Source organism: Dipodomys merriami, unplaced genomic scaffold (assembly GCF_024711535.1).
Source record: "Dipodomys merriami isolate MVZ:Mamm:240054 unplaced genomic scaffold, mDipMer1.0.p SCAF_139, whole genome shotgun sequence".
Taxonomy (NCBI): Eukaryota; Metazoa; Chordata; class Mammalia; order Rodentia; family Heteromyidae; genus Dipodomys; species Dipodomys merriami.
In genome coordinates this window covers 1,099,385-1,125,966 of record NW_027202704.1, presented here as the reverse complement: position 1 = coordinate 1,125,966, position 26,582 = coordinate 1,099,385, and the positions used below count along the sequence as shown (strand labels likewise).

Below are 26,582 nucleotides of genomic sequence, written 5' to 3'. Positions count from 1 at the left end.
TTTGAGGTTATACAGGATCTCCAGTTTCCTCTCCTTTCTCTGCATCGTGGCCTTCGTGATGTGGGCTGCTCTACTCTATCCCACCCTCAACCATGATGAACTAACATCTCTAATACCATGGATATAACTACACAAAAATCACCAACGCAAATATCTCAGCCGTACATGATGATTGGGCTCCCAAAAGATGGTTCTGAGAGATCCAAATGCTGACTTTGTATTTTTTTGCTCTAGCTAAAAGCTTCTCAAGTTTTACAGAGCACTGGAATTTCCTAGGGATGTTATAAAGTATAAATTCATATTTGGCAGCTCTTAAGGTAGGCCTGAAATTCTGCCGGTCAACAAATCATCCTTGGAGGAGAAAGGTATTAGCTTACTTCTGAACACAAATTTGAAATAGATGTAGAATGGCAGCTATATTTCAGCATCTTAGACAATCCAGCATTAGCAGTGACCTGGTATAGTTTTCAGATAGCAAAACAGTATTTTGGAGGATCTAAGTATCTTGTCTGTACCCACTAGCTCCTTTATATAATTTGGATTGATGATAGAATTATGGATCTATACAGAAGTCTGCTTTTAAGGTGTTTCTGAAAAACAGTACCTCCAGCTAACAATATTGTTTGTTCCTTGCTTACATAGGCCTTCCTCCTCCTCCTCCTGCTCTTGCCCCTCCTTCTCCTCCTCCTCCTCCTCCTTCATTTCTATTTTTATTTTTGGTTGGTTGTGAGGCTTTAGCTTTTTTGTTCAAGGCAGTGTTCTACCACTTGAGCCATACTTCTTTTTCTGGTTAATTGGAGATAAGAGTTTCATGGACTTGTCTGCACAAGCAATCCTCAGATCTCAGCCTCCTAAGTAGCTAGGATTACAGGCTTGAGCACTGGTTCCCATTATTATTGTAAATAGGTCTTTAAGAAGAGCTTGCCCTACTAAAACCCCAACTTTTAGCTCAGTGCTTATCACTAAAACACCAGGTCAGGAGAGAAGACTCAGTACACTCTCCCTGGACTGACAAACCTAGCTCTTCTTCTTAGAACACTCATGCCACAGAACATGGGGAAATGAAGGCATCCATGTCATTAAGGAGATACATGGATTCCACGAGCAGGTCAGAAGTATGACTGGCACTTAGTAGGCACTGTATAAGATTCGGCTGCAATTACCAGCAAAAATAAACAGTATCACATCCACTTGATCCTGTGATGTATCTTGTTTGTCATATATTAATTTGTTGAATTTTTATGCTTTTTTTCTTTTTGCCTGTCCTGGGGCTTGAACTCAGGATCTGGGTGCTGTCCCTGAGATTTTGTGCTCAAGACTAGTGCTCTATCACTTGAGCCACAACTCCACTTTGAGCTTTTGGTGGTTAATCGAAGATAAGAATCTCATGGCCATTCCTACCTGGGCTAGCTTTGAACCTTAAACTTCAGATCTCAGCCTCCTGAGTAACTAGGATACAGGAATACGTCACAGGCACCTAGCCCTTTATATAATTTTAACACATTAAAAATATTTGCCTTGAGCAAAGACACACAAACAAGAAATTCATTCATCCAGAGAATAAATAATTACAGAAAGAAAGGTGACTTTCAAGGCGCTTGAAGCTGCTCTTCCTTGGCTTCACCAAAATGTAATTGCAAGGAGTAACTATTGAGAGTTGAACTCTCAATTGAATTAAATTCTAAGTCTATCTGAAGATTTTGGCACCAAGGCTTTCATGTAAGGCTTGGGCACTGCCTCTAAGCTTTTCAGCTTAAGATTTGAGCCATGGCTCCTCTTGGGGCCTTTTTTGTGGTTGATTGGAAATGAGAGTCTCATAGACTTTCTGCCATGGGCTGGCTTTGAACTACAATCCTTAGATCTCAGCCTCCTGATTAGCTACGACTATAGGCATGAGCCACTGGTACTTGGCAATTTTATATTATATTTAATGAAACTTTTGAAACTCAAGGCATTTTACATTTTGTGTACAGTTTACCTTAACTGTGTATCCATTGGTTGTAATAACCACTGGGATATATATAATATTATATATATATATTTTCTACTTCATGGGGATGTGTGTATTTATTTATAATTACTACAGATCATTTTCACATCTTGAGTTATTTGATGTTTGCAAAATTGATCACATCAAACACAGTGTTGTAAATAACTCATGCTAATGCAGTCTGATTGTATTTCATGAATGTATTTAAGATTGCAATCTCCCAGCAGAAAAATGATCAGTAAAATAGGTGAGACCTATTATTATAAGGTCTACAGTAAATTCAGAAACCAGTGACCAGATAATATCAGCAAGAGACAACTTATCTCCATTTCAGCCATCTTAAAGCAGTTCTTAGTTCTGAAGCAAATAGGATTGGTTTACTTACAGTTATTATGGTCCTTTGTGATTTGGACATTAAGATTCAATGCTCATAGGACAAGCCCTAAGAACTTGTATGCTAACCTTGCTGGAAGGAAAATAGGAATAACTGGGGGACGTTGTCTGATTCCAGAAGTCCAATAGTAAAACAATAACCCCTTCTCTCAAGTGGATGGTTTTATGGTAGTATAGTGACAGCTTAAAGGTACCAGAGACAACATTGGCTTGCTACCGTTCTTCACAAAGTATGGCCTCTTGTACAGGTATTAATGTTGTTGCATAAAGAATCTTCAGGATGTGATGTAGCTCAGTGGCAAAGTGATTGTCTAGCAAGCACAGTGTCCTGGGTTCAATTCCCACAACCAAAAAAGAGCAGACCAAAAAAATAATCTTCTGGTAGTTCACACCTGTGTTCACACCTGTGGTCCTAGCTACTTAGGAGGCTGAGATCGGAGATCAAGGTTAGAAGCCAGCCTCTGTAGAAAATCGTGAGACTATTATATCTAATTAACCAGGAAAAAGCTAAAAGTAGAGCTGTGGTTCAAGTGGTAGAATGTCAAACTTCACAAAAAAAAGCAAAGCAAGAATGAGAGGACCTGAATTCAAGACCCAGTATCAGCACAATTCAAAAAAGAAAACTTCAGAATTTGGGTGCTGGTGGCTCACACCTCTAATCTTAGCTACTCATGAGGCTGACGTCTGAGGATTGAGATTTGACGCTGGATGGGCAGAAAAGTCCCCATGAGATTTTTATCTCCAATTAGACACTCAAAAACTGGGAATAGAGTTGTGTCTCAAGTGGTAGAACACTAATCTTGAGCACAAAGAGGTCCAGCGACAGCGCTCGGGCTCTATGATCAAGCCCCAAAACAGAAACAAAAACAAATCTTAAGAAAATTTAAGATGACTCTACCTGCTATTAAGTCTGACTGAAAATTATGTGATCGATGATGAATGACACTAATAACATTTAATAACAAGACTTCTCATGATGAGTTATTATGTGATGGCACTGTGCTGATCACTGAATATGAATGATCTCATTCCAACTTCAAAGTAGCCCTTGGAGGTAGGGACTGTGATGTCTCCATTTTATGGATGAGAAAACAAGGCCCAGAAATACGTGTCCAAAATCACAGAGTTAATGGGTGGCAGGACAGGGTTCAAATCTTGATCTGGGTACAAAGTACATTTTCTCCTTAAGTTGTGGTTAAAAATTATTATTTTCACAATGTGAAATGTGTAAATCAGTGACATTTAGCAATTCACAATTTTGTGTTACTGTTGCATTATTTCTGGAGTATTTTTATTACCTTACAGAAGACCTATTAAGGAGTAATTCTCCAACATTACATTGCTCCTAATTCCTGTTAGCACCAATCTACTCTGTCTCTATGGATTTGCCTGTTCTACACATATTTTATATCAGTGGAATCATACAATAAATGGCCTTTTACCTCTGGCTTCTTTTAGTTAATACAGTGTTTGGGAGGTTAACTATGTCACTGCATTTATCAAAACCTTTTGTCCAACCAGAAGGCAGTGGCTCACTTCTGTAATACTAATCATAAGGCTGAGATATGAGATTCTTTTTTTTTTTTTTTGGTGCGGTCATGGGGCCTGAACTCTGGGCCTGGGCACTGTCCCTCAGCTCTTCAGCTCAAGGCTAGTGCTCTACCACTTAAGCCACAGTGCCACTTCCTGCTTTTGTCTTTTTGCTTATGTGGTGCTGAGGAATTGAACCCAGGGCCTCATGCATGCAAGGCAAGTGCTCTACCACTGAGCCACCTTCCCAACCCCAGTCTATGAGATTCTTATCTCCGATTAACCACCAGAAAGCTAGGAGTGCCAGTATGGCTCAAACTGGTAGAGCACTAACCATGAGAGAAAAAAGCTCAGGGCAGCAAGCAGGCCCTGCATTCAAGCCCCATGACCACAAAAAAAAAGTAAAAAATGAAACACACCTTCTGTCCATATTATCTTTTTTCCACTTTATTTTATTGGTGAACTTATTTAATGACAAGCAGGGAGGTAGGGAGGTTCCTATGTGGGTTAAGTTGGAAGTACCAAAAAATTCAGGATCTAGGCTTTCTCCATATGTGTAGTTGCAATGAAGGGTTAGTTGGAGACAAGAGTTTTTTCCAGACTTGTCTGCCCAGGATGGTTTTGAACCACGATCCTGACATATTAGTCTTCTCAGTAGTTAGGATGCTAGGCATACCACCCGTACCCAGCCAGCTTCAATTTCTTTTTACGTATAAGAAAAGCTTGCCTTGAATTTTCCCCCTCCAATCTGCTCTGCCAGATATTCAAGGCAACCTATTCCTCAGCAGTTGCTGGCAAAGAAATGGAATTACAATGAATGATGTAAGATTAATGAAGGTTGAGGCTGGAAGGGGCCCTGTTTCCCCTGTGGTCCACAGTTACCTGATACCTGAACAAAATCCAAAATGTAAGAGAAAGTGATGTCTGTAAGATGGGGCAGCCACTAGTATGTGGGAAAGATTTCCTGAAAGAAACCCATCTGTTCTGAGCTCCAGGCCTTAACTGAATGTCTGAAATGACAAACAAAACTATCCAATCACCAACCTCAACATGCCCAAGATGAAACTCATGGTCCCTTCCCAGTGTTGTATTTAGTTGTGACAAGCATTCCCATTTCAGATGCCCATGCCAGCAAAAGAATCATCACATCAGCTTTATCATCCATACCAAACACAGTCCCAAGTCCTGCTGATCTAGTCACTCTTACTTATATCCACTGCTACCATCCTAAGTCCAAGTGACCTCATCAGTTCTTCCCTGGATAATCCACTCTAGTTTCTTCACAGCACAGTTAGAGTGGTCCTTTCAAATATAAATTGGTTGTGTTTAAGGCACTGCTCCTGGAAGAAAGACTAAAATTAGGTCTTTGTCTAATCCTTCTAGTCCCAGTCACACTGCTTTCCTTTGAGCTTAATAAGGTTTGCACTCCATCCCACCTCAAGACGTCTTCATCTGCCCCTTATCACTTTTCCCTTTCACCTTAACCTTCATTTCCAAAGGAAAGCTTTCCCACGCATCCTCATGGTAAGACCCTTGCACTAGTAATCACATCTTGATGGTCAGATTCTTGTACTAGAAGTCATGTCCTCATGCTCAGACCCTTGCACTAGGAGTCACGTCCTCATGGCTAGACACTAGCACTTGGAGTCACATCCTCATGGTCACATTCGTGCATTAGGAGTCACATTCTCATGGTCAGACCCTTTCACTAGAAGTCGCATCCTCATGGTCAGACACTTGCACTGGGAATCACATCCTCATGGTCAAATCCTTGCACTGGGAGTCACGACCTCATGATTAGATCCTTGCACTTGTGCTGGGAGTCATGTCCTCATGGCTATTTCCTTGCACTAGGAATCACGTCTTCAAGGTAGAACCTTGGACTGGAAGTTAGAAAGGATTCCTTCTTTTTTCTCAGTATGCAGACTAAGGTCTAAGGTCCATAACAAGAAGCAGCTGGTGCTTCTTCAACAACACACTAAATGCTAAGTACATGGCTGTTGAATGGCTATGTTAATGTGTAACCTTAACAGAAGTGTGGCAGACATGGAAAGTACCCCAATTCCATGCGGTTACAGGATAGCCAAGACTGACCCCCTGGTTGGCAGTGCAAGTCACCTGCGTCCATCTGTTGTGGTTTCACCTCTGGCCCCATCTCTCTGGAATGGGCCGGGAGTGGGGTGCAGAGGTCAAGTGAAGTAACAGCCACCGGCCTGTGATTGGGCTCTCTGGCTCGCCGGTTGGGAAAGGGGAATGTCTCTGGGTGCTGATTGGCTGTCTCACTGCGTTTGGGTAGGCAACGGTAGCAGCAGTGGCAGGGGCAGGTGCTTGGAGGGACTGGACAGGGCCCAGCAGAGAGGGAGGAGGCAGGCGGAATGGGTCCTTGCCACAGGATGTGCTGAGCATTGCTTGTGTGGGCTGCCCGCCTAGACCTGCAGTGACCAAAGCTGGATAAGGGTGCTCTGGTGCCCTGTGACAACCACCAGCGATTCTATGCAGGAGAGCTTTTGCTGGGTCGTGGCCAACCGCTTCTACCAGCTGCTGGAAGGTGAGTAGGACCAGTTCCACATCCTGTGCGATGCCAATCGCTCTCGCCAGCAGCAGCAGCTGCATAGCCGCAAGCAAGACAAGACTGCCATGGTGGCTGCAGCTCCAGTGGAGCTACGCAGGAACTTAGGTTCCCAGGCCGGACGCTGGCGGCAGCCCCAGGGAGTCTCAGAAGGAGCTCAAGAGCCTCCTGGTGCCCGGTGAGCCTTGGCAGGACAGCCCAGGCCCTCAGCCACCAGGTACATGGGTAGGAGAGGAGAGGAAGGGCACCGGGTGCAGGACAACCAGGCCACCTGCCTAGATCCTCGGCATGAGACCAAGGCACTGTGTGCAGCGAGGGTGAGCGCCCTGGAGGCATTTCATGTGCCAAGAGTGCTCTTGGCCAGGAAGTTGGGAGCCTATGAAACGGGGAGCCTGGCTGGAGCCCCAGGTGGTCCTGGGGTGCCACCAAGCCAGCAAGCAAGTCTGGAGCGGGCTGGTGCTACCAGCATGAAGGGAAGGGGGTGGCCGGTGGGGGGCCACAGAGGACGGGGGGTGGGGTTGCCTTTCTCTAACTGGCGCTGGCCTGGCTGCACTTGCATTCCTGAATCACCCCTGACTGCTCTAAGACAGGCGTTCCTAACCCTGGCACCTCCAAGCTTCTAGATGTCTCCTGCCTCATCAGACCATGGCCTGGTGCAGGAAGAGGAAGGGCACCTCAGAAAACACTTCCACCTGACCCGCCCTGGCCTGAGGCATCTGCACCTGCCTCCCACTTCTTCCCTGAGTGCTGAGTGAGGCGAGTGGTTGTCATGAGGTGAGGTGTGTGGTTGTCACTCTTCTGATTGTTGAGGTTAGCTGTGTGGTTGTCACTGTTCTAGGTGTTGAGGTTAGATGTGCAATTGTAACTGTTCTGAGTATTGAGGTTAGGTATGTGGTTGTCACTTTTCTGAGAAATGAAGTTAGGTGTGTAGTTGTCACTGTTCTGAGTACTGAGGTTAAATGTGTAGTTGTCACTATTCTGAGTGTTGAGGTTAAGTGTGTAGTTGTTACTGTTCTGACTGAGATTAGGTGGGTAGTTATCTCTGGTCTGAGTCGAGGTTAGGTGTGCGGTTGTCACTGTTCTGAGTACTGAGGTTATGTGGTAGTTGTCACTGTTCAGAAAACTGAGGTTAGGTGTGTATTTGTCACTGTTCTGAGTATTAAGTTTAGGTATGTAGTTGTCACTATTCTGATGACTGAAGTTAGATGTACAGTTGTTGCTTTTGTGTGTATTTAAGTTAGGTGTGTGGTTGTCACAGTTCTGAGTGCTGAGGTTAGGTATATAGCTGTCACTGTTCTGAGTAGTGAGGTTAGGTGTGCAGTTGTCATTGTTCTGACTGTTCTGATATTGATGTTAGTTGTGCAGTTGTCACTGTTCTGAGTTTTTAAGTTAGGTGTGTGGATGTCACTTTTCTGAGTGTTTGAGATATGCAGTTGTCACTGATCTGAGTACTGAGGTTAGGTGTGCTATTGTCATTGTTCTGAGTATTGATGTTAGGTGTGTGGTTGTCACTGTTCAGAGTACTGGGGTTAGGAGTGTAGTTGTCACTGCTCTGAGTGTTGAGGTTAGATGTGTAGTTGTCACCATTCTGAGTGTTGAGTTTAGGTGTTCTGTTGTCACTGTTCTGAGTATTCAAGTTAGGTGTGCAGTTGTCACTAGTCTGAGTATTGAGATTAGATGTGCATTTGTTACTGTTTTGACTGTTCTGAGTATTGATGTTAGGTGTGCAGGTGTCACTGTTCTGAGTACTGAGGTTATGTGTTTGGTTGTCACTGTTTTTAGTGTTGAAATGAGGTGTGTAATTGCCACTGTTTTGAGTAGTGAGTTCATGTGTATATTTGTCACTTCTGAGTATTGAGGTTTGGTGTGCTGTTGTCAGTGTTCTGAGTATTGAAGTTAGTAGTGTGGTTGTCACGATTCTGAGTATTGAGTTTAGCTATGTAGTTTTCACTGTTCTGAGTATTGAGGTTGGGTGTGTATTTTTCACTGTTCTGAGTACTGGGGTTAGCTGTGAAATTATCACTTTTCTGAGTATTGAGATTAGGTGTGTAGCTGTGTCTGTTCTGAGTTGAGAATAGGTGTACAATTGTCACTGTTGAGTGTTGAGGTTAGGTGTGTAGTTGTCACTGTTCTGAGTGTTGGGGTTAGGTGTGCTGTCATCACTGTTCTGAGTATTGAGGTTAGGTGTGTGGTTGTCACTTTACTGAGTAGTGAGATTAGGTGTGCATTTGTCACTGTTTTGACTGTTCTAATTATTGATGTTAGCTGTACAGTTGTCACTGTTCTGATTACTGAGATTAGATTTGTAGTTGTCACTTTTCTGAATGTTGAATTTAGGTGTGCAGTTGTCAATGTTGTGAGTACTGAGCTTATGTGTGTAGTTTTCACTGTTCTGAGTATTGAGGTTTGGTGTTCTGTATTCAGTTTTTTGAGTATTGTAGTTTTGAGTGTGGTTGTCACTGTTCTGAGTATTGAGATTAGGTGTGCAGTTGTCACTGTTCTGAGTACTGCAGTTAGGTGTGTAGTTGTCAATGTTCTGAGTAGTGATCTTAGGTGTGTAGTTGTTATCGTTAGCAGAGCTTGTTTGCCTATTCCTGGCTTGGTCAAGACTCATCCACTGCTTTCTAGGCAGCAGAAGCTCACGCCTGTTCTCCTAGGTCTTCAGGATGCTAAAACGGAATCAAGGTTCAAAGACAGCCTGGCAGGAAAGTTCAGGAGACTCTTACCTCCTGTTAACCATGGTGGGGCTGCAGTTCAGTGGTGGAGTGACAACCCTGAGCCAGAAATCTTGAGGGACAGTGCTCAGGCCTGAGCATGGACATGCGTGCACACTCACATATACATGTGTGCAGACACACACACAAAGTGTGAGTTCATGCCCTGTCAGAAAATTTTAAGTGCTAGCACCTTGACTTGTGCAAATCGTGACTCTACCTTTATCTGTGTGGAGAAGATTTGTTGCTTGAGAATCAGAAGTCTGTAAAATAAAGTCTGTAAAATAAAGATGCTGAAAACCAAATGCTATTCGGTATGTCAGTAAGTGTATGACCTTACTTAATCAAATGAGATAATGCACTTTTACCTTACTTTTTTTCTCAAATTAGAGAAATATAAAATTAAATGAGGCAAGGATTCTCCATTTATTTACTGATCTACGTAGTTTTTGCTGTAATAGTTTGAACTGATGGCCTCACTAATTTTTAGATATAGCTGTCTCCCTATGCTTCCTACAAAGCTGAGATTAGAAGTGCATGCCATCATGACTTCATGTCTAGCTTCATTTTTTTAAACAAATGAAAATGTTGTGTCCTTTAGAAGAGTGTGACACTGCAGCTAGTATTGCTAATAAGCTGACTTTTCACAGTTTTCAATTTTAAAATAAATTTTTGTCATTTTTTTCTCATAGTATTGAGGATCAAACTTGGGGCCTCAAGCAAGCCAGGCCAAAGGACATTATCAATGAACTATAGTCCTACCCTGTGGTGGAAATTTTAAACATGTATGACATTGAATGAACACCCTTTATTTTTCCTGACATCAGCACTTTGAATTTATATACACAAATTTAATTACATAAATGCACAGTGCTTTTTCTTTTTTCAAAACTTAAGTGATATAATCTGGGATGCAGTCCACTTCCTGCCTGACAGTGCACTACCAACTATTCTGTCCATTTAGAGTCTAGGCAATCTGGCTTTTGAGATATATATTTACAAATCTTGAGGTAATTTTATAGGTAGAATAACATTGTAGTTTTTTTCAAGGTGCATAATAGAAGAAAGCACCTCATTAATTTCCATTTATGTAGTTACTGTACTAAATTTATCTGTAATGAGTGTTAAAGTTCTACACAAATTTCTGTAAGCCCTGTTATGAAGGTCTGTGATTTTATCTACTTAAATATTTTATTTATTTATTTTATTGTGAAAAAACCATACAGAGGGGTTACAATTACATGGGCAAGATAATGAGTACATTTCTTATGAAGCCTTGTTGCCTCCTCCATTGTTTCCCATTCCCGTCCTTTCCCCTTTCTACCCCACCCCCACCCCTGCCAAAGTTGTAAAGTACATTTTTCAACATAATGTATTGTAAATCTCATTGTTGCAATGGGTTCACCTGTATCCCTATTTAAACGATTTGTTTTTTTCCTTCCCCTTTAAAATTATACATGTTATGCCAAGGTCACAGGACCCCCACCAAGAAGAACTCTACAGCTGTTTTATTTAAACAGGCTGCAGCTTGGGCCTCATCTTACACTCTGACACAGTGGCGCTCAGGAGGAGAGCACTGAGCTAAGGATGTGCAGGTGTTATAAAGGTACACACCCAGGTGGTTTATCACCACCTATTGCTCTGCTACAAACAAGCAACAAGTGGTCACTGCCTCCAAATTTTAACCCTTCATTCCCCCCCATTGACTTAAACTCCTGAGACACAATCTTGTAGCTCTGGGCCAAAACTAATTTCCAATACCTCACGAACTTGAACGGGTATAGTCCCTCTCTGACCTTAGCCATAATATTAAACAATAATATCAATAACAACCAGTTTATTTTTCTTTTCTTGAGGTGTATGCGGAGTTGTTGGGTAGGATGCTTGCAGACTTCCCATGTTTCCCCACGGTCATCCAGGGCAAAGGGTTCAGCTGGTCTGGCATGGGATGGGAGCAGTGGATCCAAGCAGCAAGGGCAGGAGGAGTAGTCAGTAGCACCATGTAAGGTCCCTTCCACCGTGGTTCCAGAGATCTCAAGTTGTGCCTTCGAACAAACACCCAGTCCCCTGGTTTAAACAAATGGGGGGTAGGAATAGAAGCAGAATCATAATGCTCTAAGCTGGGGCCACATACTCTTATGCAACAGCTGTAAATAGTCAAGCTTACACAGAAATTCAGTATCATCCAAATCAGCAAGCAATTCAGTCTGAAGACTAGGGATAATGGGTGGAGGGGGTCCATGCATTATTTCAAAAGGAGTAAAGCCAAACCGATAGGGTGAAGTTCTTATTCTAAACAGGGGCAAAAGGAAGGAGTGATACCCAATCTGCGCCAGTCTCCAAGGCCAATTTATTTAAGGTCTCCTTTCTGATTCATTCTTTCTACCTGCACTGAACTCTGGGGTCTATAAGCACAGTGCAAATTCCAATCCATCCCAGGTGCTGTGGCTATTCCCTGACTTACTTTTGAGACGAAGGCCCATCCATTATCTGTCCCAACAGTGGATGGGAAGACATACCTGGGTAGGATTTCTTCCAGGATCTTCTTAGCCATGATTTTCACAGTCTCATGTTTGTTGGGTAGGCTTCAACCCATCCTGAAAAAGTGTCTACAAAAACTAGCAAATATTTATATCCAAATTTTCCAGTTTTAATTTCTGTGAAGTCTACTTCCCAATACACACCTGGCCTATCTCCACGGAGGCAAGCTCCTTTTGTAACCAGTTGATTGGGGGCATTGGTGAGCTGACAGGCTTCACAAATTTTTTTAAATTTAATTTTATTTTATTTGTGCACATACTGTACAGAGGAGTTACAATTACATGGGCAGGATAATTCATACATTTCTTACCAAAAATTGCAGCCTCCTCCTTTGTTTACACTTCACATCCCTTCCCAGCCTCCCCCCTCCCCCCCATCCCAATCCTATTCCTTCCCCCCACACACACCGACGTTGTAAAGCTCGTTTTGGAAATGACAACTTGTACTTCTCATTGTTGCAACAGGTCCACCTGTATCCTTAAACAACTGGTTTTTCCCCATCTCCTCCACAAGTTATACTGACATCAAATATAGTGAAAGCAGGGGTTATACTGTGGGGGAGGGACATACAAAGCAACAAAGAGATAATCTTAGAAATGCGTTAGAAACACATGCATGGAAGAAAAAAACATTAAAATACACATCTAAGGGTTCATTTTCCTGACATTACATTATCTGACCTTTTCTGCTTGATTCATACATATACTAGATATTACAAATAAGGGAAACCATGGGACCTATGTTTCTTGGGCCTGGCTTACTTCACTTAATATAATTTTTTCCAAGTTTTTCCATTTTCTAACAAATGGGGCAATGTCATTCTTTCTGATGGAGGCATAGAATTCCATTGTGTATATATACCACATTTTCTTGATCCAATCATCTACTGAGGGGCATCAGGGTAGGTTCCATATCTTAGCTATGGTAAATAATGCTGCAATAAACATAGTTGTGCTGGTAGCTTTAGTGTGGTCTTGTTTGTATACATTTGGGTAAATGCCCAAAAGTGGGATTGCTGGGTCATAGGGGAGTTCTATGTGAAGTCTTTTGAGGAACCTCCATACTGCTTTCCAAAGTGGTTGAACAAGTTTACATTCCCACCAACAATGAAGTAATGTTCCTTTCTGTACACATCCCCTCCAGCATCTGTTGTTGTTAGAGTTCTTGATTTTTTCCGTTCTAACTGGAGTGAGGTGATATCTCCATGATGTTTTGATTTGCATTTCTTTTATGGCTAGGGATGTTGAACATTTCTTCATGTGTCTATTGGCCATCCTTCTTTCTTCTTCAGAGAAGTTTCTCTTTAAATCTTTCGCCCACTTATTTATTGGGCAGTTGTTTCTTTGAGGATTTGTTGTTGGGGGGTTTAATTTTTTGAGTTCCAAGTATATTTTAGATATGAGACCCTTGTCAGTTGTATGGCTAGTAAAGATCTCCCAATCCGTGGGTTTTCTATTGATCTTGCTAGCTATGAGGCTTCACAATTTTTAACAATGTCCTCGATGGGTTGATTTTTACTTTGGAGTGTTGGAGCATGTCCTGCAGTCTTCGTGTTCCCATGTGAGGGACGCAATGGATTCTCTTTAGAATCCCCTTCCCCAATCTTTTTAGCAAGATAACTTTCCCCTCACCAGTTTTCCTTCTCTGTCCAGAGGTTTATAGGCCATGGGAATTTTCTTTATCCACTGCAAGTCTTCTTGGGGGTACTGAGGCTCAGGAGGCAAAGCTCGTGGCCCTGGGTCTACTAGAGTCAGCTCTGGGCTGGAGGGCCAACTCCTTAGCTGCCTGATCGGCCAAGTTATTTCCTTTGGTTATAGAATCAGTTCCCTTTTGATAGCCAGGGCAGTGCATAATGGCAATATTTGCTGTTTCCCATCTGGCCGAGGCTTAAAATTTCTTGTTTGTTTTTAATATATTTTCCCTCAGCTGTCAGCAGCCCCCTCTCTTGGGAAATGGCTCCATGGCCATGCACGTTGGCAAAAGCATACCGACTGTCTGTGTAAATGTTTAGTCTCTTCCATTTTCCCATTTGTAGGGCTTTTGTTAGTGCCACTAGCTCTGCTCTTTGTGCAGACATTCCCTGGGGGAGTGCTTCTGCCCACACTATCTCAGTGTCCGTGATGATTGCTGCGCCTGCGTATCTTTTTCCATCTCGAATGAAACTGCTGCCCTCTGTGAACCATGTATGCTCAGCATGTGATAGTGGCGATTCCAACAAGTCTGGCCTCTTTTCCTTTACCCAGTCTCTCTTTTCATGCTCAATTTCATGTTTTCTGTCCTTCCTTTCCTGTTTTTGCCACGGCTACTAGATCCCTAATAGACCTCTCACCGAGAGTCAGATTCTACAGCTGTTTTATTTACACAGGCTGCAGCTTGGGCCTTGTCTTCCACTCCGACACAGCGGAGCCCAGGAGGAGAGCCCTGAGCTAAGGATTTTCAGGTCTTATAAAGGCACACAACCGTGCAGTTTAGCCCCATTTGTTGCTTTGCTACAAACAAGCAACAAGTGGTCACTGCCTCAAAACTTTAACCTTTCAATACCAACATCAAATACAGTGAAATCAGGGATTATACCATAGGGGAGGGACATAAAAAGCAACAAAGAAATCATCTTATAAATATGTTCGAAACAACCGCAGGAGAGAAAAAAAAAAACATTTCTTCATGTATCTATTGACTATCCTTTCCTCTTCAGAGAAGTTTCTCTTTAAGTCGTTAGCCCACTTATTTATTGGGCAGTTGTTTCTTTGAAGATTTGGTTTTGGGGGATTTAATTTTTTAAGTTCTAGGTATATTTTAGATATGAGTCCCTTGTCTGTATAACCCATGCTTTCACTGTATTTGATGTTGGTATAATTTGTGGAGGGGAAGGGAAAAAACAAATCGTTAAACTAAGGATACAGGTAGACTCATTGCAATAATGAGATGTACAAATCGTTATGTCAAAAAACGAACTTTACAACTTTGGTGAGGGGTGGGGCGAGTGTCGGGTGGGGAGAGGGGGGAGTACGGAAAGGGATGGGAAGTGGAAACAAAGAGGAGGCTACAATGCTTGATAAGAAATGTACTCGTTATCTTGCCCATGTTATTGTAATTCCTCTGTACGGTATTCTCATAATAAAAAAGAAAAGAAGAAACATTTGAATCCTTATCTTGGGGTTCCAATCCAGATGCCCCTCAATAGATGAATGGATCAAGAAAATGTGGTATGTATACACAATGGAAGTCTATGCCTCCATCAGAAACAATGACATTGCCCCATTAGTTAGGAAATAGAAATGCTTGGCAAAACTCATATTAAGTGAAGTAAGCCAGGCCCAAAGAAACATAGATCTTATGGTTTCCTTTATTTGCAACAACTAGTATATGTCTGAGACAAACAGAAACTGTCAGATAAGTTGATGTTAGGCAAAATGAAACATTTTAAATTTAGTCTGAAGATTGAGTGAATGCTTAGCATAGAGAAATGTCAAGCATTTGGGAATACACATTTTGACATACACCAGAAACATTAATCCTCCAGAATGTGGGAATTAGATGCTTGCCCCATGGAATTGGAAGTTTTAATGTACTAAACTATCCAAAGCTGTACAGAAACCTATGAGAGGCCCTTTGCTCAGTATATTCTCGAACCATCAGAGACTGTTTCAGCTCGCTTTTCTCAGCTTTCTTCAGAGCCTAGAAACCTTTTGAGCCAAAATGCAACTATTTTATGGGAACTCTTGCTGGAAATTTTACTGTATTCTTTTCCTTTTCTAAGCTTGTGTTTAGATCAGTGATCAAATGCTAATGCAAGCCTTTTATTGGAAAGGGCTGGTGAAATGCAAGCTGCTGTTCTAGTGTGGAAAAGCAAGGTGGGTTCAATTGCAGTTTTGACCTCTTACAACTGATTTGGGGGGAAAATGTCTGTCACTATTAGCTTTGGTCTTTGGAGATTTAGAGGGAGAATGTAGTATTTGCAGGATATTGGTAAATATCCTAGTAAGTAGCCAATTCTATTTAACACTTCAATTTACATACAGAAATGATGGAAATGACTTTACTATAAAGCAAGTTTAATTGATATAGTTAAAAATGAGATAGCAGAAAGAAGATAGAATAATCAATGAAGTAATTCTGTAGTTGAATGGAGATACTATAATGGTAAAACACAAATGCTTATGGGTTGCAAATAGAAAATCTAAAGCAAATCTTTTAATTTTTCACTTTGCTAACTTTATTTATGTAGGTGCTAATTCTAGGAATTGAACTTAAGGCCTGGGCTCTGTCCCTTAGCTTTTTCTTTTGCTTATGGTTAGTGCTCTACCACTTGAAGCCACAGCTCCACTTCTGGCTTTCTTAGAGATCACATAACTTTTGTGCCTAAGTTGGCTTCGAACTCTGATCCTCAAATTCCATTCTTACAAGTAGCTAGGACTACAGGAATAAGCCACCAGTACTCACCTTCAACTTGTTTTTTTGTTGTTTTGTTTTGTTTTGTTTTGTTGTTGTGGAGCTTGAGCTCTGGGTCTGGATTTTGTCCCTCAGATCTTCTGTTCAAGCCTAGCACTCTACCGCTTTGAACCACAGTGCTAATTTCAGTTTTTCTGGTGCTCAATTGGAGATAAGAGCCTCATGGATTTTCTGCCAGGCTGGCTTTGAACCACGATCCTCAGCTCTTGACCTTCTGAGTAGCTTGGGTTTCAGGTGTGACCCACCAGTGCCTGGCTCAACTTATTAACAACTTAGTGACATTTTCCCCCTGATTTCAACTACCCCTTCTATTTTGGTTGATCTGATTTGTTTCTACAGTAGAAGTATAATCCTCTATGAAAATATCATAAAGTGATGTAAGTTAGATTTAAATAGTTATTGATATTATAGGATATTAGAGCCATAGAGTGAACTTAAATCCCTTGTGCAACATTTGACACTCAAAAACATTTTATATTCAAGGTAATTACATAATTTTATCTTCGTGATGTACAAACAGGATTTTTATTTTAAGACTTGATAGTACTTACTTATTTGTGTTAGAGTATAAAGTTTAGTTAGGAAATAATAATGAGAAAACTGAAAAAAATCCCTGTATTTTTAAATTTTGTAATTTTTGCCAGTCCTGGGGCTTGAACTCAGGATCTGGGCACTGTCTCTGAACTGCTTTTGCTCAAGAGTAGTGTTCTACCACTGAGCCACAGTGCCACTTCTGCCTTGTTCTGTTTATGTGGTACAGGGCATCTTGCATGGTAGGCAACCACTAAGCCACATTCCCAGCTCTATGCCTGTATTTTTATTGTGGATACATGAGAGGAATTTAATGAGATGTACATCCATTATTTGAATAAATTTTAATATTTTTCTATATGTACTATCAGCGTGGTGTAATTACTCCTAAGGAAAATCAAAGAAGTATAGCAAAAGCTATAAATAATATTTGAGGACCCTTCTAAATCTAAGGGGAAAAAGACAATTTTGGAAGACAGTTTAAGAAATGACAAAGTTCAAAATTTAGTTACTAACTTATTAGATGGCTTAAAATACAGGATTTGATTGCATATTCTAAAGCAGCAGAAGAGAAAAGACAAAAGAGGGTTAGCACTTTGTCCTTGTTTCATCTGGATGCTGGATTCTCAAATGGACAAAAAAAGATACCTTCTTGAGTGAGTTGAAAACTGAGTTGAGGCCCACACTAGAGACATATGGCAAATATATAAATCCCATTCAAGGGAAGGAAAATCTTTTTAAAATACAATGTTAAGTACAATCTAATATTGTACTTTAAACTACAATCAAAGGTACTGGTATGTACTACTTTCCTGGATGAGGTTTAGAACTATGGTTTCATAAAGCTGCTTTTGAAATGTGAAATGTAGTTAGTTTATTAAATTGTGTTAATAGAGGTCATCTATAATTAACCAGGTGTGGTGCATGCCTATGATTTTAACCCTCAGGAGTCTTGATACATAATGATTGTGAGTTCCAGGCTAATCTCAAACATATGTAATGACCTTATTTCAAAACACAGCAACAACAAAAAGAAAGAAAAAGATACCTATAATTATATGGTTTATCGTATACTCTCTAAAACATAAGTGAAGTCATAATAGTAATAAGATTTTATTAAAATGAATAAATTCTAGAAAATAACATCAGCAACTTTTTCCCCTGAAATTCCCATTTATTCAGTGGTATTCCAACTGGTTTTTGGAAAAATGAAATCTTAAGGAACCTATAGAATTGTACCTAGTGTTTCATGGATGTTGTGTTTTAGCCCTCTGCTTTGGTTTTCTGCTGGCAGGCTAGAAGTGGACTCCTAGAAAAGGGGAGCAACAAGGCTGGAATGACTGCTGGAGAAAAGAGGTGATACTTAATAGAGCTGAGCAGAGATCCTACAGGGAATATGGACCATTTGAGGCCAAGAGGCAGGCCGACTTTACAGGTGAGAAGTTTTCAGCTGAAATGTATGCATAGTCCTCAACTGGGATGGTTGGGGAACCAGAGGACTTTTCAGAACAGCCATAACCCTTTGTGACCTTTCCATATTACAGATCTTAGGAACATTTTGATAGTTTAGGCAACAAGTCATTATTATTTTAGATGACATCTGAAAGATCTTCGTGTATTTCAGAGATGACCTTATATCAAGATTCAGGGCCAGTTGTATAATTAAAACTAAATGTGGAGCTGGGTTCTGTTGGCTCATGCCTGTAATTCTAGCTACTCAGGAGTCTGAGATATGAGGATCGTGGTTCAAAGGCAACCCCAAGCACGAAAATCCTTGAGACTCTTATCTCTAATTAACCACCAGAAAACAGGAAGTGGTGCTATGGTTTAAATGGTAGAGTGCTAGCCTTGAGATGAAGAGCTGAGAGATATCACCCAGGCCCAGAGTTCAAACCCCATGAACAACAAAAATAAATAAATAATAAATTAACCATGGGCTTGGAAGGTACTTTATCAGTAGAGCATTGGGAGAGCTCTTTAGAATATACAAGGCCCTAGTATCAATGTCTAATTCCACTGCAAAGGAAAAAAATATTTTCCATAAGTATGAGAAGCACACAGTGCAGTGTTTCACACGAGTTAACATAGCTGTTTTGCGAGACACCACCTTAACTTATGAAAAGCTGAGTGTCCTGGTACATGCCTTTCACCTATGTGGGAAGCATAAATATGGGGTCCAGGCTGGCCTAATCAAAAGCAAGTATACAAAAGTAACAAAATAGCTGGACTCTAGTGGCTCACATCTGTAGTACTAGCTACTCAGAAGGCTAAGATCTGAGGATCACAGTTTGAAGTCAGCCCAGGCAGTAAAATCCATAATATTTTCTCTCCAATTAGCCAGATTAGAACTGAGGCCTAATACAGCAGCAGCTGTAAACAACAACAAAAAAAGGTAAGTAAAAGCTCAAGGTCCTGAGTGTAAGGACCAATACTGACACCAGAAAAAAATAAACAAGTAAATAATCAAAAGGAACTGGAGGCATGGTTCAAGTAGAGTGCCTTTGTAGCAAGCATACAGTCCTTAACTCAAGCCCCAGCACAGCAAAACAAAACAAAACCAAAACAAATGAGTATATTGGATTCTTTAAAATTTTACTTTGAAGTTTTACACTAAGGAGCTAATTTTAGAGTAGGGATATAATTACGGTTTTGATTTAGCATTATGAATTCAGTCTCTTAAATAGATTGAAACAGATTCTTAATTCTATGATCAGCTAAGTAGGCTATCATGAGACATGTGAAGAAAAGTCTAATATGATACATGATACCAAACTCTGGAAAGTTCTCTGGTGTGAAGTAATGCATAGGACTGGTGCATTCTACCATGTCTCCTGAGTCAGAGCAAAGCCTTCTACAAACGTAGTTATTATTTTGCTTATGCCTCCTGTTAGTAAGATAGTTCTGTATTCAGGGAATCAAGTTTCTCAAAGTGTTTTGACTTCCTGCCATCCAAATTCATTTAGGACCCTGTCCGAAACAAAGTCTTAGTCAAAGAACATGGCTTTATAAGGCTGGAGTAAGGAACCATTTTCCACCAAGCGCTATTTGGATATTTATAACCTGTCATGTACCAAATGATTTTTCAGGCCTTATAGGGCCCATGGGTCAAGTGTACCTCATCCCTGCTAGAGTCAATTAGAAATAAGTAAATAAAGGACCTGTAGCAGAGAGCAGCACATCTGAAGTGGTGTGCATATGGTGACTAACTAGAAGGGACACATAAAACAGCAATGCACAACCTGGTGGATCTGCCACAAGGTTAGAGAAAGTTCTGGAAAAGCTCACTTTATTTTTTATTTTTGGTGATTATTTCAAATTTTCTCTGTAATGGCCACTTTTATATGTAAAGCTTCTTGGAGCAGAACTAAATTTTTGAAAGGTTTATGTATTTTTTCTCTACTCAGACTTTTATTCTATGGAAAAAATGAAATTTTTGTTCAAATGCAGAAACCGTTGTTGCCATCATTTTTAAAAAGTATGGAACTTTAAAAAGTATAATTGAACATGTCAGTTTTTCTTTTTTTAATAAGTATGATAGGCTTAAAAAGATAGATTTTTGTGACATGAAAATCTGTCTGTGAAGTGAAATAACATATGTAATGGTAGGGGCACAGGGATATGAGACAATGAAGTGACTTTTCTTTATTTCTTTTAAAATAATTTGATTTATAAAAACATGGCAAGAATTACATAAAGTATTCTCTTATACCCTTCATTTGGATTCCCTAAATATCAACTTCTTAACATATTTGCTTTACCATTCTCTCCTTTTCTACATAGTTTTCTCTTTGTCATTTAGAAATAAGATGTGTGAGTGTTCCTTTATCCCTAAATACTTTATGTATTTGCCAAAAACCATGAGAGAATTATTAAAGTGATTAATATTGATATAGCACTATTATCTGATTCTTTAAATTATTTAATTTGCATTCAAATTTCACGAAGTGTTCTATCTTCTTTAATCTGGAATAAAGTGTAGACCAGTTATTTTTGTAGCATACGTATTTCTCACATGACCCATTGAGAGGACACAACTTCTGATACTCCTACCAAATGTAAATGGCAGTGTTCTCTGGTTTTCTGGTGGTTAATTGGAGATAAGGGTCTCACGAACTTTCCTGCACAGGTTGTCTTTGAACCACAATTCTCAGATCTCAGCCTCCTGAGTAGCTGGATTACACGTGTGAGCCACTGACACCCAGCTCAGGTTTCATGATCCATATGTTAATCTTCTGCATTTTGTGTTAGAGTTTGTCAAGAATTAAACTTCTTGAGTACAAGATTATTTAATTTTCATCAAGTTTTAAAATACAGAAGACCTGGTGTGCTGCTTCACACCTGTTGTTCTAGTAATTATGAGGCTGAAGCAGGATAATTGCAAGTTTGTATCCTGGGTTAGATTAGGAAGACTACGTTTCAAAAAATGCAAACTCAAAACAACAACAACAACAAAGGAAATGGGAAAAAAGTATATGGAATATATACTGTTTTCAAGGATTACAATATACACAGTGATGATTTTAGGCTTGGTTTCTATCATTAATATATTTGAGAAGACTTTGGTGTTTTGTTGTTATCTGATCTAGATTTCTATAAATGTAGGACTGATTTTCACTGATGTTGTTTCCCATGTATGTGTTTGCTGTTCAAGTATTGTGTAGACTTTTTTTAAAAGATTTGTGTTACAAACAACCGAGAATAGCCAAAGCAATTATAGGCAAAAGAAACAATGAAGGACAAATCACGATACCAGATTTCAAGCTCTTCTACAGAGCCATAATAACAAAGACAGCTTAGTATTGGCACAAAAACAGACCCGAAGAGCAATGGAACAGACTAGAAGATCCAGAAATAAAATCACATACCTATATTCATCTGACACTTGACAAAGGAGCCAAAGACATACAGTGGAAGAACTATTGGTGCTGGGAAAACAAGGTGGCCACATGCACAAAACTAAAAGAGGACCCCAACCTGTCTCCATGCACTAGCATCAACTCAAAATGAATTGAAGACCTTCCCATCAAACCTGAACCTGTGAAACTATTGCAGGACAGAGTAGGAGAGACAGTTGAACTTACAGGCACAGGCAGGAACTTCCTGAAAAAAAGTCCCCGGGTCACAACAAATTGGAGACTCGAAGAATGGGACTATCTTAAAACAAAATTTCAGCATCGATGAAGAAATAGAAACCAAACTAGAAAGATAACCAACTAATTGGGAAAAATATTCACCAGCAATAGATCAGAGAAAGGCCTAATATCCATTATATACAGGGAACTCAAGAAACTAAATCCTCCCAAATATAACCAAATATTAAATGGGAAAGCAGCTAAAGAGAAACTTCTCAGAAGAAGAGATACAAATGGCAAAGAAACACATGAAATGTTCATCATCCTTGGCCATAAAGGAAATGCAAATCAAAACACTGAGATACCACCTTACACCAGTCAGAATGGAACACATCCTAATGTCAGCCAATGACAAATGCTGGAGGGTATATGGAGAAAGAGGAACCCTTGCATTGCTAGTGGGAATGTACACTAACACAACCACTTTGGAAAGCAGTCTGAAGGGTCCTCAGAAAGCTAAATATAGACCTCCCATATGACCCAGCCATACCACTCCTAGGCATCTACCCTGAGCAACAGGTACCAGGATACAAGGACACATGCACCTCCATGTTTATTGCAGCACTGTTCACAATAGCTAAGATATGGAAACAACCCAGATGCCTCATTACAGATGAATGTATCAAAAATTTGTAGTACATACATACAGTGAAATATGCAGGCATTAGAAAGGATAAAATAATGGTATTCACCAGAAATTGATAGAATTAGAATAAATCATTTCAAGCAAGGTAAGCCAAGATCAGAGAGACAAATGGTACATGGCTTCCTGATATGTGAATGTTAAATCCAAAATGCAAAGAGATATGACAAAATAAACAGGATTCAAGAAACAAAGGACCTCTACTTAATTTGTCATATCATTCCTAAATGACTCCATGTTCTCGACCTTATATATGGTAGATAGATAGATAGATAGATAGATAGATAGATAGATAGATAGATAGATAGATAGATAGATAGATAGATAGATAGATAGATACCATATATATGTACCATATATATGTACCATATATATTTACCATATATATGTGCACATCTGAGGGGAGCTAGGAGCAGGACACAGAATCAGAGGGAAATAGGAGACTATATAACAGAGGGGCACATCAGCTACATTGGACATTGAATGAAAATGAACTAAGGAATTCAAGGGCAGCAATGGAAGGGAGAGAATTAGAGGGAAAGAGGGAGCAGCTTACACTAAACAAAAGGAAAGAAAGGTACATATCAACCGATTTGGAAGAAATAGTTGTATTGTCAAAACTTATAGAATTCACAAACTTTATAGACCATGATAATGACAATTTGCCTTGTAAAGGTTAAAATGTGTATATGACTTTAAGTATTACTATCCCACAATACTGTGAAATTTGTGAATTTTATGTAATCACTGAATCTCAATAAAAATTATTAGCCTTTGTACTATATTCTAATTCATAATGTGCTATGATTTTTTTCCGTATTTCTATGTCTAATCTAATTTACGTAAGGAATTTTGATAGGTTAAAATAATTTCTTTTCTCAAAATTACATTAAATGCTAATAAAGAAAATTGGAAAAGAATAGAATTTTAAATCAGAAAAAAATGTTCTGTTTTAAAATTGGTTTGGGTTTTGTTAGAAGGTAGAAAAGCCAATGTAGAGAATTTATTTAGCATAATGTTTTATATGAAAAAGGTAAGATTAATCATCATTTCTGCATTTGTTTTCAAAAAAAGAAAATTGTAAATTCGATCTTTTTTTTTATTGTGGTAAGAATGGCTTTCTTAGCCATGAGAGAATGGTAGGATAATTTACTGGTGCAAGTATTGAAGCTATTAATAATCCGGATTACTTGATTTCAGGATCCGTTTTTGTTTTGGTCAGTCATGGGGCTTGAACTCAGGGTTTGGGCACTTTCTGCGAACTTCTTTGCTCAAGGCTAGTGCTCTACCATTTTAAGCCACAGCTCTACTTTCAGTTTTCTGGTGGTTCATTGGAGATAAAATGTCTCTTAGACTTTCCTGCCTGGGCTGGCTTTGAACTTTGATCCTCAGATCTCTGTCTCCTGAATAGCTAGGATTATAGGCGTGAGCCACCGGCGCCCAGCCAGGATCTCTTTTAAATAAGTAATTTGTTGTTAGGGAAAATGTTTTGGAAAGCCTATACAAATTTAAAAAAGTTAATAAACAAGGTGTTAAAATGATTAAAAAGATGTATTCATTTAGAACTACATCTTGGAGTCTAGTAGAAAAAAAGTAGGTCCTCAGAAAGCACAAGGATGGGCAGAAGGGAAAGCGGGCAGGTGATTACACCACCAGATCCTGGTAGTGTACCACACCATACAGGAGCCTGGATGAGGCAGAACACGGGCAGAGGCTTAGGCTCTCTTATCATATTGCATTGTCATCTTTGACTAGACCAGTGGACAGGTTTGATTGAGACAGGCCGCTGAAAGGATGTGGAAGCCCAAAAGGGGGCATGAGAAGAAGAGGGAGAGGCGGTCCCAGGAATAGAGGTTTTGATGCATTTGACCACACAGGGAAACAAGATTTTGAAACATACAGTGGGAATGATAAAACGTGTCATTTTATATGTGCTATTTTCTACATAAATTTCAATAATATATGAATCTGTTCATTATATATGAATATTTAGCCAAATTCATATCAGTATGCTATTATGCTATTACTTTTTGAAAGGCTATCTTGGGACAACTTTTATGATCGCTTTTTCTGATGTAGAAATTGACTAAAGCGTCAGTAGTAGCTTAAAGGAATACTATTCATTTCTCTAGAGCTATTAGAACTGAAGACTGCATAGGTAGATATGGAGCTTGTACCTGGGGATTAGGTAAAGAGACCAGGTAAGGGGTGAATGTGTGTCCTCTGAGAGCCTACGATGTAGTGTAAATCTATGTACCTTTATTTGCTTTTATTGAGAATTGTGATCACTGAATTATGCTTTATAATTATGTATCCTTAAGCAGAGACTGATTTGGGGCTTTGATTTACTGACATAATATTTTTGGTGTAAGTACCTAGGTGATAACTTTATATTTTTGGTTGTGGGGCTTGAACTCTGGGCCTTGGTGCTATCCCTCAGCTCTTCAGCTCAAGGCTAGCACTCTAGCCACAGTGCCACTTTCAGTTTTCAGTGATTTACTAGAGATAAGAGTCTTACAGACTTCCTTGCCTGGGCTGCCTTTGAACCATAATCCTCAGATCTCAGCCTCCTGAGAAGCTAGAATTACAGGCCTGAGTCACCGGTGCCCAGCTTCTAGGTGATAACTTTTTAAAGCAAGTTTGCTCTGTTGCATTTAGATTTGAAACTGCTTTTAAGGATCTTTTCGTATTTTATATTAGCTAATGATTTGTGACAGATGTCTACATACTTGTTGATGCCCAAACAAGTATATGGCCTGGCATATTTATGTATGTCTTAATAAGCTTTCTAAATTCCCACATATTATATACTTTTTGGAGACCTTTCAGAGTCCTTTTAGCTTCTTGGTATTGCTTCTTACTTTATAGTCATTTGTAGATGTGGGTTGCAGCTCCAAGAGAAGTTTCTCCTGTATCTTCCTCCTGTTAGACATTTCTTTATGGTTTAATGATACTTTCGATCTTTGCCAGTTCTGCTAGAGTAGGTATGTATTTGGTTTTACAGGGGTGTTGACCTTCATGGTGTCTGCTGACCAAGTGGTAGGATTTACTGTAGGGTAAGGGATGATGTAGAGCAAGGAACTGTGCAAGACCAGCTTTCCATAAATTAGAAACTTGATGCATCTGTACTTCTATTCTTCTTCGTTTAAAGAGTCTAAGCTTTTTATGCAATCTTGTTTTTATTTGTTGTTAGTATTATTCTGGATACAGACAGTTCCAGGGTGACCTGGAGTTCTCTGTGTCCCAGGCTGGTCTCTAAATTGTTAGCTTGCAACTGCCACCTCCTAAATGCTAGCATTACAGACATGTGCCACAATGCCAGGCAGAACTATACTTCTTTGAGTATCTGTTCTAAAAGACAAATGTATAAAATAATAATGCAAAATGTAACATTAGTTTTACTACCATTCTCTTCTATAGGACCTGAAGAGAAACTTTTTGAGTGGTTGCTCAATCTGGAATTCCATATTCTCAATGATCTTTTTCTTACTTCAATTGTATGTATGTATCTAGATATACATATATACGCATATACACATAATATCTATATGTATGTATGAAGAGGTGGCTGTGTCACTTGTGGGGCTTCCAGGAGTGATGTTGGAAAGACGTGTCTCATGGCATTCATTTTGGGTTTCTTTGTGACAGGAATTTAGGTGGTGATAGTTAATAAATCAGTCTTAGTGTAAGACATTTTAATGTGTGAAGGATCTGGGGCTTGAACATAGGGCCTGGGTGTTCACCCTGAGCTTTTATGCTGAAAGCTAGCACTCTACCACTTGAGCCTTGTCTTCACTTCTGGATTTTTGGAGATAAGAGTCTCACTGATTTTCCTGCCCAGCCTGGCTTTGGACCACAATCCTCAGATCTCCGCCTCCTAAGTAGCTAAGATTACCAGTATAAGCCACCAGCATCAGGTAAGACTCACTTTTTGTGGTTTTGGGTTTGATTGTTGTTTAATTGTTTCTGTAGTTTTCAGAGCTGAGGTCTGAACTTAAATCCTTGCACTTGCCAGATGAGTTCTCTTACACTGAGCAAGTCCCCAGGCCCTCCTGTTGTTTTAATCAGCTAATGTGCAGTCAGTGCT

General features: G+C 39.9%; 1 long non-coding RNA gene across 2 annotated transcripts in view; it reads left to right on the top strand.

Moving 5' to 3' along the window:
* The first annotated feature begins 6,243 nt into the window (after nucleotides 1-6,243).
* Nucleotides 6,244-26,582, top strand: part of LOC138825632 (uncharacterized) — a 44,211-nt gene continuing 23,872 nt past the window's right edge. For both annotated transcript variants that reach the window (XR_011371445.1, XR_011371444.1), the window contains exons 1-2: nucleotides 6,244-6,461; nucleotides 18,015-18,155. This is a non-coding gene — a long non-coding RNA (uncharacterized lncRNA). The remainder of the gene's footprint in view (nucleotides 6,462-18,014; nucleotides 18,156-26,582) is intronic.